At 46.2% G+C, this 16146-nt stretch overlaps 7 non-coding genes across 7 annotated transcripts; all 7 read left to right on the top strand.

Moving 5' to 3' along the window:
* Positions 1-1559: 1559 nt before the first annotated feature.
* On the top strand, positions 1560-1750 carry LOC130335562 (U2 spliceosomal RNA). Its single transcript, XR_008877172.1, has one exon. It is a non-coding gene; the product is annotated as a U2 spliceosomal RNA (small nuclear RNA).
* A 2098-nt stretch (positions 1751-3848) lies between these two features.
* LOC130335560 (U2 spliceosomal RNA) lies at positions 3849-4039 on the top strand. The gene has a single exon (XR_008877170.1). It is a non-coding gene; the product is annotated as a U2 spliceosomal RNA (small nuclear RNA).
* Positions 4040-6135: 2096 nt separating this feature from the next.
* Positions 6136-6326, top strand: LOC130335559 (U2 spliceosomal RNA). Its single transcript, XR_008877169.1, has one exon. It is a non-coding gene; the product is annotated as a U2 spliceosomal RNA (small nuclear RNA).
* A 2093-nt stretch (positions 6327-8419) lies between these two features.
* On the top strand, positions 8420-8610 carry LOC130335558 (U2 spliceosomal RNA). Its single transcript, XR_008877168.1, has one exon. It is a non-coding gene; the product is annotated as a U2 spliceosomal RNA (small nuclear RNA).
* A 2092-nt stretch (positions 8611-10702) lies between these two features.
* LOC130335557 (U2 spliceosomal RNA) lies at positions 10703-10893 on the top strand. Its single transcript, XR_008877167.1, has one exon. It is a non-coding gene; the product is annotated as a U2 spliceosomal RNA (small nuclear RNA).
* A 2084-nt stretch (positions 10894-12977) lies between these two features.
* On the top strand, positions 12978-13168 carry LOC130335555 (U2 spliceosomal RNA). Its single transcript, XR_008877166.1, has one exon. It is a non-coding gene; the product is annotated as a U2 spliceosomal RNA (small nuclear RNA).
* A 2094-nt stretch (positions 13169-15262) lies between these two features.
* LOC130335554 (U2 spliceosomal RNA) lies at positions 15263-15453 on the top strand. Its single transcript, XR_008877165.1, has one exon. It is a non-coding gene; the product is annotated as a U2 spliceosomal RNA (small nuclear RNA).
* The last annotated feature ends 693 nt before the right edge of the window (positions 15454-16146 follow it).

Genomic DNA, 16146 nt, shown 5'->3' with positions numbered 1-16146 from the left:
GTATTGCAAAGGCAAAGACAAATGCTTCCAGCCATCCATTGCACTAATGGATTGGTCATCAGCTGGCTGTCTATGTCCCGCATCAATATAGACCAAAGTACAGAGGGTTAGGCTATGCTATTGTGCACCTACCTGATGCATCAGAAGGTGCGAGGCCCTTGCTAAATTCTGTGCACAGACTTTGAGATCTATGCTTTAGACTGTATCTAAACCTGCTCCAACATGGACTGACATTCTGGCCTACTTTCAGCCGATGCGACTTGTCTGTCGCTGAACAGTCGCTTTTTATGTATTCAGCACCTATGTATAATGTTGTAAAAATGCTCTAGAAGCTAAAGTCGCAGAAATGTCACACATATTTGGCCTGCAACTTTCTGTGCGACAAATTCAGACAGGAAAAATCAGTATAAATCCTTAGAAAATTATCCCCCAGTGTCTCCATCTGCTGGCGGTATTGAATAAGCATTGCTGCACTGATGGGGTATGCATTAGACGAAAAAAAAGAAGAAAAAGAAGAATAATACACCCAGAAAAGAGGCGAAAAGGAGAAAAACGTAAAAAAACGTGAAAAAAAAGTAAGAGGAAGAGAAGGGAAAAAAAGGTGGAAATGGGTTTAAAAGTGATTTCGGCGGAGAATATATATATATATATATATATATATATATATATATATATATATATATATATGCGCACACACACACATAGATATAAACGTATTCTCCGTTGAGATATTGCAGCCGCTGCTGTGTCCAGGCCCAGGAGCCTTAGCACTGTGCTGTGATGTCACTCAATACCACTGACATCACTAGGTGTAAACAACATCTCTCCTTTGCTGTGTATGTGACTATGGAGCTGTTTGGTGATGTCGTCTATTACGGCCTTCATAGAAGCAACAGGAGATTGTTGCATCCATCTTGAACCCTCAGAACTACAGTGCTATGATGTCACTCACTTCCACAGGCCTTGCAGAGTGTAAACAACAACAACCCAGCTTTGTTGTGTATGTAACCAAAGGGATTTGTGATGTCACCTAGAACCTTCACAGCAGCGACAGCTTTATGAGGAGCATCAGCACTGCTCTGCCTGAGCAGAACCATCACCGCCATAGGTTGTCAAATAACCCGGATTTAACCCACACAGGTAAGTCCAATGGGGTGCAGGCATGTCCTCTATGCTTACAGCTTCCCGTGGGTGTTGGTTTGATACCGTTTGGGGACAGCCAAGGAGGCATCTGCAGGCAACAAAGGTAGGTGTGTGCTTGTGTGTGTGTTTCCTATGCAGATCCTAAGCCCAGTGTCACATGCAAGTAGGAGGAGTAAGAAGGGTTCCTGGCAAATCCGGGTTATGGATTGCATTTAAAAAGGCCCCGTGGGAGTGCAATGGGCCCCTGTCTTGCTGCTTAGCAATAATGGTATGGGTTTAGGTTCTGCTGTGTGTACTGGTGGTTGACTGCCCCCCAGCCCAGAGTGTGCATGGAAAATTGTCTGGCAGCCTCCCTGACAGCAAGCAGTGATAGTGCCCATGAAGGGGACCTTGTTGGGCCCGCCCCTTTCACGGTTATCGCTTCTCGGCCTTTTGGCTAAGATCAAGTGTAGTATCTGTTCTTATCAGTTTAATATCTGATACGTCCCCTATCTGGGGACCATATATTAAATGGATTTTTGAGAACGGGGGCCGATTTCGAAGCTTGCTTCCGTCGCCCTATGCATTGACCCGATATGGCAGTATCTTCGGGTACAGTGCACCACCCCCTTACAGGGTTAAAAAGAAAGATTCCTACTTTCATTGCTACCTGCTTGCTGGCTAGCCAGCTAGCCAGCCCTGTGGGCCTTGCTGCTGCTGCAGCCAAAAAACAAAAGGTGGTGCTGCTGCTGCTTCTGCTGCTTCTGCTTCTGCTTGTGTCTGGCCCCTGTTGGAGCGTCCAGGCACAGGACTTCTGCTGCTGCTGACTAAATGGCCTCCTTAATTGGATCATTTGAGTAGCCAGCACACCTGTGCAGGTAGGGCATGACATGATAGGCAGCTGCCTTGATAGCGGGTGGGTGCTGAATGTTCCTAATTGACAAAATAAGATTAATGCTTATGAAGAAATATAAAATCTCATCCCTTCCCCAATATCGCGCCACACCCCTACCCCTTAATTCCCTGGTTGAACGTGATGGACATATGTCTTTTTTCGACCGTACTAACTATGTAACTATGTAACATAACATGGGGGGGGGGGGGGGGGGGTCTCCTGGCTGTTCACACAGGTGTGTCATTGCTGTACATTGACCATGCATTGCTTCTGTGGTATTGCAAAGGCAAAGACAAATGCTTCCAGCCATCCATTGCACTAATGGATTGGTCATCAGCTGGCTGTCTATGTCCCGCATCAATATAGACCAAAGTACAGAGGGTTAGGCTATGCTATTGTGCACCTACCTGATGCATCAGAAGGTGCGAGGCCCTTGCTAAATTCTGTGCACAGACTTTGAGATCTATGCTTTAGACTGTATCTAAACCTGCTCCAACATGGACTGACATTCTGGCCTACTTTCAGCCGATGCGACTTGTCTGTCGCTGAACAGTCGCTTTTTATGTATTCAGCACCTATGTATAATGTTGTAAAAATGCTCTAGAAGCTAAAGTCGCAGAAATGTCACACATATTTGGCCTGCAACTTTCTGTGCGACAAATTCAGACAGGAAAAATCAGTATAAATCCTTAGAAAATTATCCCCCAGTGTCTCCATCTGCTGGCGGTATTGAATAAGCATTGCTGCACTGATGGGGTATGCATTAGACGAAAAAAAAGAAGAAAAAGAAGAATAATACGCCCAGAAAAGAGGCGAAAAGGAGAAAAACGTAAAAAAACGTGAAAAAAAAGTAAGAGGAAGAGAAGGGAAAAAAAGGTGGAAATGGGTTTAAAAGTGATTTCGGCGGAGAAATATATATATATATATATATATATATATATATATATATATATATATATGCGCACACACACACATAGATATAAACGTATTCTCCGTTGAGATATTGCAGCCGCTGCTGTGTCCAGGCCCAGGAGCCTTAGCACTGTGCTGTGATGTCACTCAATACCACTGACATCACTAGGTGTAAACAACATCTCTCCTTTGCTGTGTATGTGACTATGGAGCTGTTTGGTGATGTCGTCTATTACGGCCTTCATAGAAGCAACAGGAGATTGTTGCATCCATCTAGAACCCTCAGAACTACAGTGCTATGATGTCACTCACTTCCACAGGCCTTGCAGAGTGTAAACAACAACAACCCAGCTTTGTTGTGTATGTAACCAAAGGGATTTGTGATGTCACCTAGAACCTTCACAGCAGCGACAGCTTTATGAGGAGCATCAGCACTGCTCTGCCTGAGCAGAACCATCACCGCCATAGGTTGTCAAATAACCCGGATTTAACCCACACAGGTAAGTCCAATGGGGTGCAGGCATGTCCTCTATGCTTACAGCTTCCCGTGGGTGTTGGTTTGATACCGTTTGGGGACAGCCAAGGAGGCATCTGCAGGCAACAAAGGTAGGTGTGTGCTTGTGTGTGTGTTTCCTATGCAGATCCTAAGCCCAGTGTCACATGCAAGTAGGAGGAGTAAGAAGGGTTCCTGGCAAATCCGGGTTATGGATTGCATTTAAAAAGGCCCCGTGGGAGTGCAATGGGCCCCTGTCTTGCTGCTTAGCAATAATGGTATGGGTTTAGGTTCTGCTGTGTGTACTGGTGGTTGACTGCCCCCCAGCCCAGAGTGTGCATGGAAAATTGTCTGGCAGCCTCCCTGACAGCAAGCAGTGATAGTGCCCATGAAGGGGACCTTGTTGGGCCCGCCCCTTTCACGGTTATCGCTTCTCGGCCTTTTGGCTAAGATCAAGTGTAGTATCTGTTCTTATCAGTTTAATATCTGATACGTCCCCTATCTGGGGACCATATATTAAATGGATTTTTGAGAACGGGGGCCGATTTCGAAGCTTGCTTCCGTCGCCCTATGCATTGACCCGATATGGCAGTATCTTCGGGTACAGTGCACCACCCCCTTACAGGGTTAAAAAGAAAGATTCCTACTTTCATTGCTACCTGCTTGCTGGCTAGCCAGCTAGCCAGCCCTGTGGGCCTTGCTGCTGCTGCAGCCAAAAAACAAAAGGTGGTGCTGCTGCTGCTTCTGCTGCTTCTGCTTCTGCTTGTGTCTGGCCCCTGTTGGAGCGTCCAGGCACAGGACTTCTGCTGCTGCTGACTAAATGGCCTCCTTAATTGGATCATTTGAGTAGCCAGCACACCTGTGCAGGTAGGGCATGACATGATAGGCAGCTGCCTTGATAGCGGGTGGGTGCTGAATGTTCCTAATTGACAAAATAAGATTAATGCTTATGAAGAAATATAAAATCTCATCCCTTCCCCAATATCGCGCCACACCCCTACCCCTTAATTCCCTGGTTGAACGTGATGGACATATGTCTTTTTTCGACCGTACTAACTATGTAACTATGTAACATAACATGGGGGGGGGGGGGGGGGGTCTCCTGGCTGTTCACACAGGTGTGTCATTGCTGTACATTGACCATGCATTGCTTCTGTGGTATTGCAAAGGCAAAGACAAATGCTTCCAGCCATCCATTGCACTAATGGATTGGTCATCAGCTGGCTGTCTATGTCCCGCATCAATATAGACCAAAGTACAGAGGGTTAGGCTATGCTATTGTGCACCTACCTGATGCATCAGAAGGTGCGAGGCCCTTGCTAAATTCTGTGCACAGACTTTGAGATCTATGCTTTAGACTGTATCTAAACCTGCTCCAACATGGACTGACATTCTGGCCTACTTTCAGCCGATGCGACTTGTCTGTCGCTGAACAGTCGCTTTTTATGTATTCAGCACCTATGTATAATGTTGTAAAAATGCTCTAGAAGCTAAAGTCGCAGAAATGTCACACATATTTGGCCTGCAACTTTCTGTGCGACAAATTCAGACAGGAAAAATCAGTATAAATCCTTAGAAAATTATCCCCCAGTGTCTCCATCTGCTGGCGGTATTGAATAAGCATTGCTGCACTGATGGGGTATGCATTAGACGAAAAAAAAGAAGAAAAAGAAGAATAATACGCCCAGAAAAGAGGCGAAAAGGAGAAAAACGTAAAAAAACGTGAAAAAAAAGTAAGAGGAAGAGAAGGGAAAAAAAGGTGGAAATGGGTTTAAAAGTGATTTCGGCGGAGAATATATATATATATATATATATATATATATATATATATATATATATATGCGCACACACACACATAGATATAAACGTATTCTCCGTTGAGATATTGCAGCCGCTGCTGTGTCCAGGCCCAGGAGCCTTAGCACTGTGCTGTGATGTCACTCAATACCACTGACATCACTAGGTGTAAACAACATCTCTCCTTTGCTGTGTATGTGACTATGGAGCTGTTTGGTGATGTCGTCTATTACGGCCTTCATAGAAGCAACAGGAGATTGTTGCATCCATCTTGAACCCTCAGAACTACAGTGCTATGATGTCACTCACTTCCACAGGCCTTGCAGAGTGTAAACAACAACAACCCAGCTTTGTTGTGTATGTAACCAAAGGGATTTGTGATGTCACCTAGAACCTTCACAGCAGCGACAGCTTTATGAGGAGCATCAGCACTGCTCTGCCTGAGCAGAACCATCACCGCCATAGGTTGTCAAATAACCCGGATTTAACCCACACAGGTAAGTCCAATGGGGTGCAGGCATGTCCTCTATGCTTACAGCTTCCCGTGGGTGTTGGTTTGATACCGTTTGGGGACAGCCAAGGAGGCATCTGCAGGCAACAAAGGTAGGTGTGTGCTTGTGTGTGTGTTTCCTATGCAGATCCTAAGCCCAGTGTCACATGCAAGTAGGAGGAGTAAGAAGGGTTCCTGGCAAATCCGGGTTATGGATTGCATTTAAAAAGGCCCCGTGGGAGTGCAATGGGCCCCTGTCTTGCTGCTTAGCAATAATGGTATGGGTTTAGGTTCTGCTGTGTGTACTGGTGGTTGACTGCCCCCCAGCCCAGAGTGTGCATGGAAAATTGTCTGGCAGCCTCCCTGACAGCAAGCAGTGATAGTGCCCATGAAGGGGACCTTGTTGGGCCCGCCCCTTTCACGGTTATCGCTTCTCGGCCTTTTGGCTAAGATCAAGTGTAGTATCTGTTCTTATCAGTTTAATATCTGATACGTCCCCTATCTGGGGACCATATATTAAATGGATTTTTGAGAACGGGGGCCGATTTCGAAGCTTGCTTCCGTCGCCCTATGCATTGACCCGATATGGCAGTATCTTCGGGTACAGTGCACCACCCCCTTACAGGGTTAAAAAGAAAGATTCCTACTTTCATTGCTACCTGCTTGCTGGCTAGCCAGCTAGCCAGCCCTGTGGGCCTTGCTGCTGCTGCAGCCAAAAAACAAAAGGTGGTGCTGCTGCTGCTTCTGCTGCTTCTGCTTCTGCTTGTGTCTGGCCCCTGTTGGAGCGTCCAGGCACAGGACTTCTGCTGCTGCTGACTAAATGGCCTCCTTAATTGGATCATTTGAGTAGCCAGCACACCTGTGCAGGTAGGGCATGACATGATAGGCAGCTGCCTTGATAGCGGGTGGGTGCTGAATGTTCCTAATTGACAAAATAAGATTAATGCTTATGAAGAAATATAAAATCTCATCCCTTCCCCAATATCGCGCCACACCCCTACCCCTTAATTCCCTGGTTGAACGTGATGGACATATGTCTTTTTTCGACCGTACTAACTATGTAACTATGTAACATAACATGGGGGGGGGGGGGGTCTCCTGGCTGTTCACACAGGTGTGTCATTGCTGTACATTGACCATGCATTGCTTCTGTGGTATTGCAAAGGCAAAGACAAATGCTTCCAGCCATCCATTGCACTAATGGATTGGTCATCAGCTGGCTGTCTATGTCCCGCATCAATATAGACCAAAGTACAGAGGGTTAGGCTATGCTATTGTGCACCTACCTGATGCATCAGAAGGTGCGAGGCCCTTGCTAAATTCTGTGCACAGACTTTGAGATCTATGCTTTAGACTGTATCTAAACCTGCTCCAACATGGACTGACATTCTGGCCTACTTTCAGCCGATGCGACTTGTCTGTCGCTGAACAGTCGCTTTTTATGTATTCAGCACCTATGTATAATGTTGTAAAAATGCTCTAGAAGCTAAAGTCGCAGAAATGTCACACATATTTGGCCTGCAACTTTCTGTGCGACAAATTCAGACAGGAAAAATCAGTATAAATCCTTAGAAAATTATCCCCCAGTGTCTCCATCTGCTGGCGGTATTGAATAAGCATTGCTGCACTGATGGGGTATGCATTAGACGAAAAAAAAGAAGAAAAAGAAGAATAATACACCCAGAAAAGAGGCGAAAAGGAGAAAAACGTAAAAAAACGTGAAAAAAAAGTAAGAGGAAGAGAAGGGAAAAAAAGGTGGAAATGGGTTTAAAAGTGATTTCGGCGGAGAAATATATATATATATATATATATATATATATATATATATATATATATATGCGCACACACACACATAGATATAAACGTATTCTCCGTTGAGATATTGCAGCCGCTGCTGTGTCCAGGCCCAGGAGCCTTAGCACTGTGCTGTGATGTCACTCAATACCACTGACATCACTAGGTGTAAACAACATCTCTCCTTTGCTGTGTATGTGACTATGGAGCTGTTTGGTGATGTCGTCTATTACGGCCTTCATAGAAGCAACAGGAGATTGTTGCATCCATCTTGAACCCTCAGAACTACAGTGCTATGATGTCACTCACTTCCACAGGCCTTGCAGAGTGTAAACAACAACAACCCAGCTTTGTTGTGTATGTAACCAAAGGGATTTGTGATGTCACCTAGAACCTTCACAGCAGCGACAGCTTTATGAGGAGCATCAGCACTGCTCTGCCTGAGCAGAACCATCACCGCCATAGGTTGTCAAATAACCCGGATTTAACCCACACAGGTAAGTCCAATGGGGTGCAGGCATGTCCTCTATGCTTACAGCTTCCCGTGGGTGTTGGTTTGATACCGTTTGGGGACAGCCAAGGAGGCATCTGCAGGCAACAAAGGTAGGTGTGTGCTTGTGTGTGTGTTTCCTATGCAGATCCTAAGCCCAGTGTCACATGCAAGTAGGAGGAGTAAGAAGGGTTCCTGGCAAATCCGGGTTATGGATTGCATTTAAAAAGGCCCCGTGGGAGTGCAATGGGCCCCTGTCTTGCTGCTTAGCAATAATGGTATGGGTTTAGGTTCTGCTGTGTGTACTGGTGGTTGACTGCCCCCCAGCCCAGAGTGTGCATGGAAAATTGTCTGGCAGCCTCCCTGACAGCAAGCAGTGATAGTGCCCATGAAGGGGACCTTGTTGGGCCCGCCCCTTTCACGGTTATCGCTTCTCGGCCTTTTGGCTAAGATCAAGTGTAGTATCTGTTCTTATCAGTTTAATATCTGATACGTCCCCTATCTGGGGACCATATATTAAATGGATTTTTGAGAACGGGGGCCGATTTCGAAGCTTGCTTCCGTCGCCCTATGCATTGACCCGATATGGCAGTATCTTCGGGTACAGTGCACCACCCCCTTACAGGGTTAAAAAGAAAGATTCCTACTTTCATTGCTACCTGCTTGCTGGCTAGCCAGCTAGCCAGCCCTGTGGGCCTTGCTGCTGCTGCAGCCAAAAAACAAAAGGTGGTGCTGCTGCTGCTTCTGCTGCTTCTGCTTCTGCTTGTGTCTGGCCCCTGTTGGAGCGTCCAGGCACAGGACTTCTGCTGCTGCTGACTAAATGGCCTCCTTAATTGGATCATTTGAGTAGCCAGCACACCTGTGCAGGTAGGGCATGACATGATAGGCAGCTGCCTTGATAGCGGGTGGGTGCTGAATGTTCCTAATTGACAAAATAAGATTAATGCTTATGAAGAAATATAAAATCTCATCCCTTCCCCAATATCGCGCCACACCCCTACCCCTTAATTCCCTGGTTGAACGTGATGGACATATGTCTTTTTTCGACCGTACTAACTATGTAACTATGTAACATAACATGGGGGGGGGGGGGGGGTCTCCTGGCTGTTCACACAGGTGTGTCATTGCTGTACATTGACCATGCATTGCTTCTGTGGTATTGCAAAGGCAAAGACAAATGCTTCCAGCCATCCATTGCACTAATGGATTGGTCATCAGCTGGCTGTCTATGTCCCGCATCAATATAGACCAAAGTACAGAGGGTTAGGCTATGCTATTGTGCACCTACCTGATGCATCAGAAGGTGCGAGGCCCTTGCTAAATTCTGTGCACAGACTTTGAGATCTATGCTTTAGACTGTATCTAAACCTGCTCCAACATGGACTGACATTCTGGCCTACTTTCAGCCGATGCGACTTGTCTGTCGCTGAACAGTCGCTTTTTATGTATTCAGCACCTATGTATAATGTTGTAAAAATGCTCTAGAAGCTAAAGTCGCAGAAATGTCACACATATTTGGCCTGCAACTTTCTGTGCGACAAATTCAGACAGGAAAAATCAGTATAAATCCTTAGAAAATTATCCCCCAGTGTCTCCATCTGCTGGCGGTATTGAATTAAGCATTGCTGCACTGATGGGGTATGCATTAGACGAAAAAAAAGAAGAAAAAGAAGAATAATACGCCCAGAAAAGAGGCGAAAAGGAGAAAAACGTAAAAAAACGTGAAAAAAAAGTAAGAGGAAGAGAAGGGAAAAAAAGGTGGAAATGGGTTTAAAAGTGATTTCGGCGGAGAAATATATATATATATATATATATATATATATATATATATATATATGCGCACACACACACATAGATATAAACGTATTCTCCGTTGAGATATTGCAGCCGCTGCTGTGTCCAGGCCCAGGAGCCTTAGCACTGTGCTGTGATGTCACTCAATACCACTGACATCACTAGGTGTAAACAACATCTCTCCTTTGCTGTGTATGTGACTATGGAGCTGTTTGGTGATGTCGTCTATTACGGCCTTCATAGAAGCAACAGGAGATTGTTGCATCCATCTTGAACCCTCAGAACTACAGTGCTATGATGTCACTCACTTCCACAGGCCTTGCAGAGTGTAAACAACAACAACCCAGCTTTGTTGTGTATGTAACCAAAGGGATTTGTGATGTCACCTAGAACCTTCACAGCAGCGACAGCTTTATGAGGAGCATCAGCACTGCTCTGCCTGAGCAGAACCATCACCGCCATAGGTTGTCAAATAACCCGGATTTAACCCACACAGGTAAGTCCAATGGGGTGCAGGCATGTCCTCTATGCTTACAGCTTCCCGTGGGTGTTGGTTTGATACCGTTTGGGGACAGCCAAGGAGGCATCTGCAGGCAACAAAGGTAGGTGTGTGCTTGTGTGTGTGTTTCCTATGCAGATCCTAAGCCCAGTGTCACATGCAAGTAGGAGGAGTAAGAAGGGTTCCTGGCAAATCCGGGTTATGGATTGCATTTAAAAAGGCCCCGTGGGAGTGCAATGGGCCCCTGTCTTGCTGCTTAGCAATAATGGTATGGGTTTAGGTTCTGCTGTGTGTACTGGTGGTTGACTGCCCCCCAGCCCAGAGTGTGCATGGAAAATTGTCTGGCAGCCTCCCTGACAGCAAGCAGTGATAGTGCCCATGAAGGGGACCTTGTTGGGCCCGCCCCTTTCACGGTTATCGCTTCTCGGCCTTTTGGCTAAGATCAAGTGTAGTATCTGTTCTTATCAGTTTAATATCTGATACGTCCCCTATCTGGGGACCATATATTAAATGGATTTTTGAGAACGGGGGCCGATTTCGAAGCTTGCTTCCGTCGCCCTATGCATTGACCCGATATGGCAGTATCTTCGGGTACAGTGCACCACCCCCTTACAGGGTTAAAAAGAAAGATTCCTACTTTCATTGCTACCTGCTTGCTGGCTAGCCAGCTAGCCAGCCCTGTGGGCCTTGCTGCTGCTGCAGCCAAAAAACAAAAGGTGGTGCTGCTGCTGCTTCTGCTGCTTCTGCTTCTGCTTGTGTCTGGCCCCTGTTGGAGCGTCCAGGCACAGGACTTCTGCTGCTGCTGACTAAATGGCCTCCTTAATTGGATCATTTGAGTAGCCAGCACACCTGTGCAGGTAGGGCATGACATGATAGGCAGCTGCCTTGATAGCGGGTGGGTGCTGAATGTTCCTAATTGACAAAATAAGATTAATGCTTATGAAGAAATATAAAATCTCATCCCTTCCCCAATATCGCGCCACACCCCTACCCCTTAATTCCCTGGTTGAACGTGATGGACATATGTCTTTTTTCGACCGTACTAACTATGTAACTATGTAACATAACATGGGGGGGGGGGTCTCCTGGCTGTTCACACAGGTGTGTCATTGCTGTACATTGACCATGCATTGCTTCTGTGGTATTGCAAAGGCAAAGACAAATGCTTCCAGCCATCCATTGCACTAATGGATTGGTCATCAGCTGGCTGTCTATGTCCCGCATCAATATAGACCAAAGTACAGAGGGTTAGGCTATGCTATTGTGCACCTACCTGATGCATCAGAAGGTGCGAGGCCCTTGCTAAATTCTGTGCACAGACTTTGAGATCTATGCTTTAGACTGTATCTAAACCTGCTCCAACATGGACTGACATTCTGGCCTACTTTCAGCCGATGCGACTTGTCTGTCGCTGAACAGTCGCTTTTTATGTATTCAGCACCTATGTATAATGTTGTAAAAATGCTCTAGAAGCTAAAGTCGCAGAAATGTCACACATATTTGGCCTGCAACTTTCTGTGCGACAAATTCAGACAGGAAAAATCAGTATAAATCCTTAGAAAATTATCCCCCAGTGTCTCCATCTGCTGGCGGTATTGAATAAGCATTGCTGCACTGATGGGGTATGCATTAGACGAAAAAAAAGAAGAAAAAGAAGAATAATACGCCCAGAAAAGAGGCGAAAAGGAGAAAAACGTAAAAAAACGTGAAAAAAAAGTAAGAGGAAGAGAAGGGAAAAAAAGGTGGAAATGGGTTTAAAAGTGATTTCGGCGGAGAAATATATATATATATATATATATATATATATATATATATATATGCGCACACACACACATAGATATAAACGTATTCTCCGTTGAGATATTGCAGCCGCTGCTGTGTCCAGGCCCAGGAGCCTTAGCACTGTGCTGTGATGTCACTCAATACCACTGACATCACTAGGTGTAAACAACATCTCTCCTTTGCTGTGTATGTGACTATGGAGCTGTTTGGTGATGTCGTCTATTACGGCCTTCATAGAAGCAACAGGAGATTGTTGCATCCATCTTGAACCCTCAGAACTACAGTGCTATGATGTCACTCACTTCCACAGGCCTTGCAGAGTGTAAACAACAACAACCCAGCTTTGTTGTGTATGTAACCAAAGGGATTTGTGATGTCACCTAGAACCTTCACAGCAGCGACAGCTTTATGAGGAGCATCAGCACTGCTCTGCCTGAGCAGAACCATCACCGCCATAGGTTGTCAAATAACCCGGATTTAACCCACACAGGTAAGTCCAATGGGGTGCAGGCATGTCCTCTATGCTTACAGCTTCCCGTGGGTGTTGGTTTGATACCGTTTGGGGACAGCCAAGGAGGCATCTGCAGGCAACAAAGGTAGGTGTGTGCTTGTGTGTGTGTTTCCTATGCAGATCCTAAGCCCAGTGTCACATGCAAGTAGGAGGAGTAAGAAGGGTTCCTGGCAAATCCGGGTTATGGATTGCATTTAAAAAGGCCCCGTGGGAGTGCAATGGGCCCCTGTCTTGCTGCTTAGCAATAATGGTATGGGTTTAGGTTCTGCTGTGTGTACTGGTGGTTGACTGCCCCCCAGCCCAGAGTGTGCATGGAAAATTGTCTGGCAGCCTCCCTGACAGCAAGCAGTGATAGTGCCCATGAAGGGGACCTTGTTGGGCCCGCCCCTTTCACGGTTATCGCTTCTCGGCCTTTTGGCTAAGATCAAGTGTAGTATCTGTTCTTATCAGTTTAATATCTGATACGTCCCCTATCTGGGGACCATATATTAAATGGATTTTTGAGAACGGGGGCCGATTTCGAAGCTTGCTTCCGTCGCCCTATGCATTGACCCGATATGGCAGTATCTTCGGGTACAGTGCACCACCCCCTTACAGGGTTAAAAAGAAAGATTCCTACTTTCATTGCTACCTGCTTGCTGGCTAGCCAGCTAGCCAGCCCTGTGGGCCTTGCTGCTGCTGCAGCCAAAAAACAAAAGGTGGTGCTGCTGCTGCTTCTGCTGCTTCTGCTTCTGCTTGTGTCTGGCCCCTGTTGGAGCGTCCAGGCACAGGACTTCTGCTGCTGCTGACTAAATGGCCTCCTTAATTGGATCATTTGAGTAGCCAGCACACCTGTGCAGGTAGGGCATGACATGATAGGCAGCTGCCTTGATAGCGGGTGGGTGCTGAATGTTCCTAATTGACAAAATAAGATTAATGCTTATGAAGAAATATAAAATCTCATCCCTTCCCCAATATCGCGCCACACCCCTACCCCTTAATTCCCTGGTTGAACGTGATGGACATATGTCTTTTTTCGACCGTACTAACTATGTAACTATGTAACATAACATGGGGGGGGGGGGGGGGGTCTCCTGGCTGTTCACACAGGTGTGTCATTGCTGTACATTGACCATGCATTGCTTCTGTGGTATTGCAAAGGCAAAGACAAATGCTTCCAGCCATCCATTGCACTAATGGATTGGTCATCAGCTGGCTGTCTATGTCCCGCATCAATATAGACCAAAGTACAGAGGGTTAGGCTATGCTATTGTGCACCTACCTGATGCATCAGAAGGTGCGAGGCCCTTGCTAAATTCTGTGCACAGACTTTGAGATCTATGCTTTAGACTGTATCTAAACCTGCTCCAACATGGACTGACATTCTGGCCTACTTTCAGCCGATGCGACTTGTCTGTCGCTGAACAGTCGCTTTTTATGTATTCAGCACCTATGTATAATGTTGTAAAAATGCTCTAGAAGCTAAAGTCGCAGAAATGTCACACATATTTGGCCTGCAACTTTCTGTACGACAAATTCAGACAGGAAAAATCAGTATAAATCCTTAGAAAATTATCCCCCAGTGTCTCCATCTGCTGGCGGTATTGAATAAGCATTGCTGCACTGATGGGGTATGCATTAGACGAAAAAAAAGAAGAAAAAGAAGAATAATACGCCCAGAAAAGAGGCGAAAAGGAGAAAAACGTAAAAAAACGTGAAAAAAAAGTAAGAGGAAGAGAAGGGAAAAAAAGGTGGAAATGGGTTTAAAAGTGATTTCGGCGGAGAAATATATATATATATATATATATATATATATATATATATATATATATGCGCACACACACACATAGATATAAACGTATTCTCCGTTGAGATATTGCAGCCGCTGCTGTGTCCAGGCCCAGGAGCCTTAGCACTGTGCTGTGATGTCACTCAATACCACTGACATCACTAGGTGTAAACAACATCTCTCCTTTGCTGTGTATGTGACTATGGAGCTGTTTGGTGATGTCGTCTATTACGGCCTTCATAGAAGCAACAGGAGATTGTTGCATCCATCTTGAACCCTCAGAACTACAGTGCTATGATGTCACTCACTTCCACAGGCCTTGCAGAGTGTAAACAACAACAACCCAGCTTTGTTGTGTATGTAACCAAAGGGATTTGTGATGTCACCTAGAACCTTCACAGCAGCGACAGCTTTATGAGGAGCATCAGCACTGCTCTGCCTGAGCAGAACCATCACCGCCATAGGTTGTCAAATAACCCGGATTTAACCCACACAGGTAAGTCCAATGGGGTGCAGGCATGTCCTCTATGCTTACAGCTTCCCGTGGGTGTTGGTTTGATACCGTTTGGGGACAGCCAAGGAGGCATCTGCAGGCAACAAAGGTAGGTGTGTGCTTGTGTGTGTGTTTCCTATGCAGATCCTAAGCCCAGTGTCACATGCAAGTAGGAGGAGTAAGAAGGGTTCCTGGCAAATCCGGGTTATGGATTGCATTTAAAAAGGCCCCGTGGGAGTGCAATGGGCCCCTGTCTTGCTGCTTAGCAATAATGGTATGGGTTTAGGTTCTGCTGTGTGTACTGGTGGTTGACTGCCCCCCAGCCCAGAGTGTGCATGGAAAATTGTCTGGCAGCCTCCCTGACAGCAAGCAGTGATAGTGCCCATGAAGGGGACCTTGTTGGGCCCGCCCCTTTCACGGTTATCGCTTCTCGGCCTTTTGGCTAAGATCAAGTGTAGTATCTGTTCTTATCAGTTTAATATCTGATACGTCCCCTATCTGGGGACCATATATTAAATGGATTTTTGAGAACGGGGGCCGATTTCGAAGCTTGCTTCCGTCGCCCTATGCATTGACCCGATATGGCAGTATCTTCGGGTACAGTGCACCACCCCCTTACAGGGTTAAAAAGAAAGATTCCTACTTTCATTGCTACCTGCTTGCTGGCTAGCCAGCTAGCCAGCCCTGTGGGCCTTGCTGCTGCTGCAGCCAAAAAACAAAAGGTGGTGCTGCTGCTGCTTCTGCTGCTTCTGCTTCTGCTTGTGTCTGGCCCCTGTTGGAGCGTCCAGGCACAGGACTTCTGCTGCTGCTGACTAAATGGCCTCCTTAATTGGATCATTTGAGTAGCCAGCACACCTGTGCAGGTAGGGCATGACATGATAGGCAGCTGCCTTGATAGCGGGTGGGTGCTGAATGTTCCTAATTGACAAAATAAGATTAATGCTTATGAAGAAATATAAAATCTCATCCCTTCCCCAATATCGCGCCACACCCCTACCCCTTAATTCCCTGGTTGAACGTGATGGACATATGTCTTTTTTCGACCGTACTAACTATGTAACTATGTAACATAACATGGGGGGGGGGGGGGGGTCTCCTGGCTGTTCACACAGGTGTGTCATTGCTGTACATTGACCATGCATTGCTTCTGTGGTATTGCAAAGGCAAAGACAAATGCTTCCAGCCATCCATTGCACTAATGGATTGGTCATCAGCTGGCTGTCTATGTCCCGCATCAATATAGACCAAAGTACAGAGGGTTAGGCTATGCTATTGTGCACCTACCTGATGCATCAGAAGGTGCGAG

The sequence above is a fragment of the Hyla sarda genome, unplaced genomic scaffold, assembly GCF_029499605.1.
Source record: "Hyla sarda isolate aHylSar1 unplaced genomic scaffold, aHylSar1.hap1 scaffold_451, whole genome shotgun sequence".
Classification (NCBI taxonomy): Eukaryota; Metazoa; Chordata; class Amphibia; order Anura; family Hylidae; genus Hyla; species Hyla sarda.
Note: the sequence above shows the minus strand (reverse complement) of the source record. Positions and strands in the feature narration are given on the sequence as shown.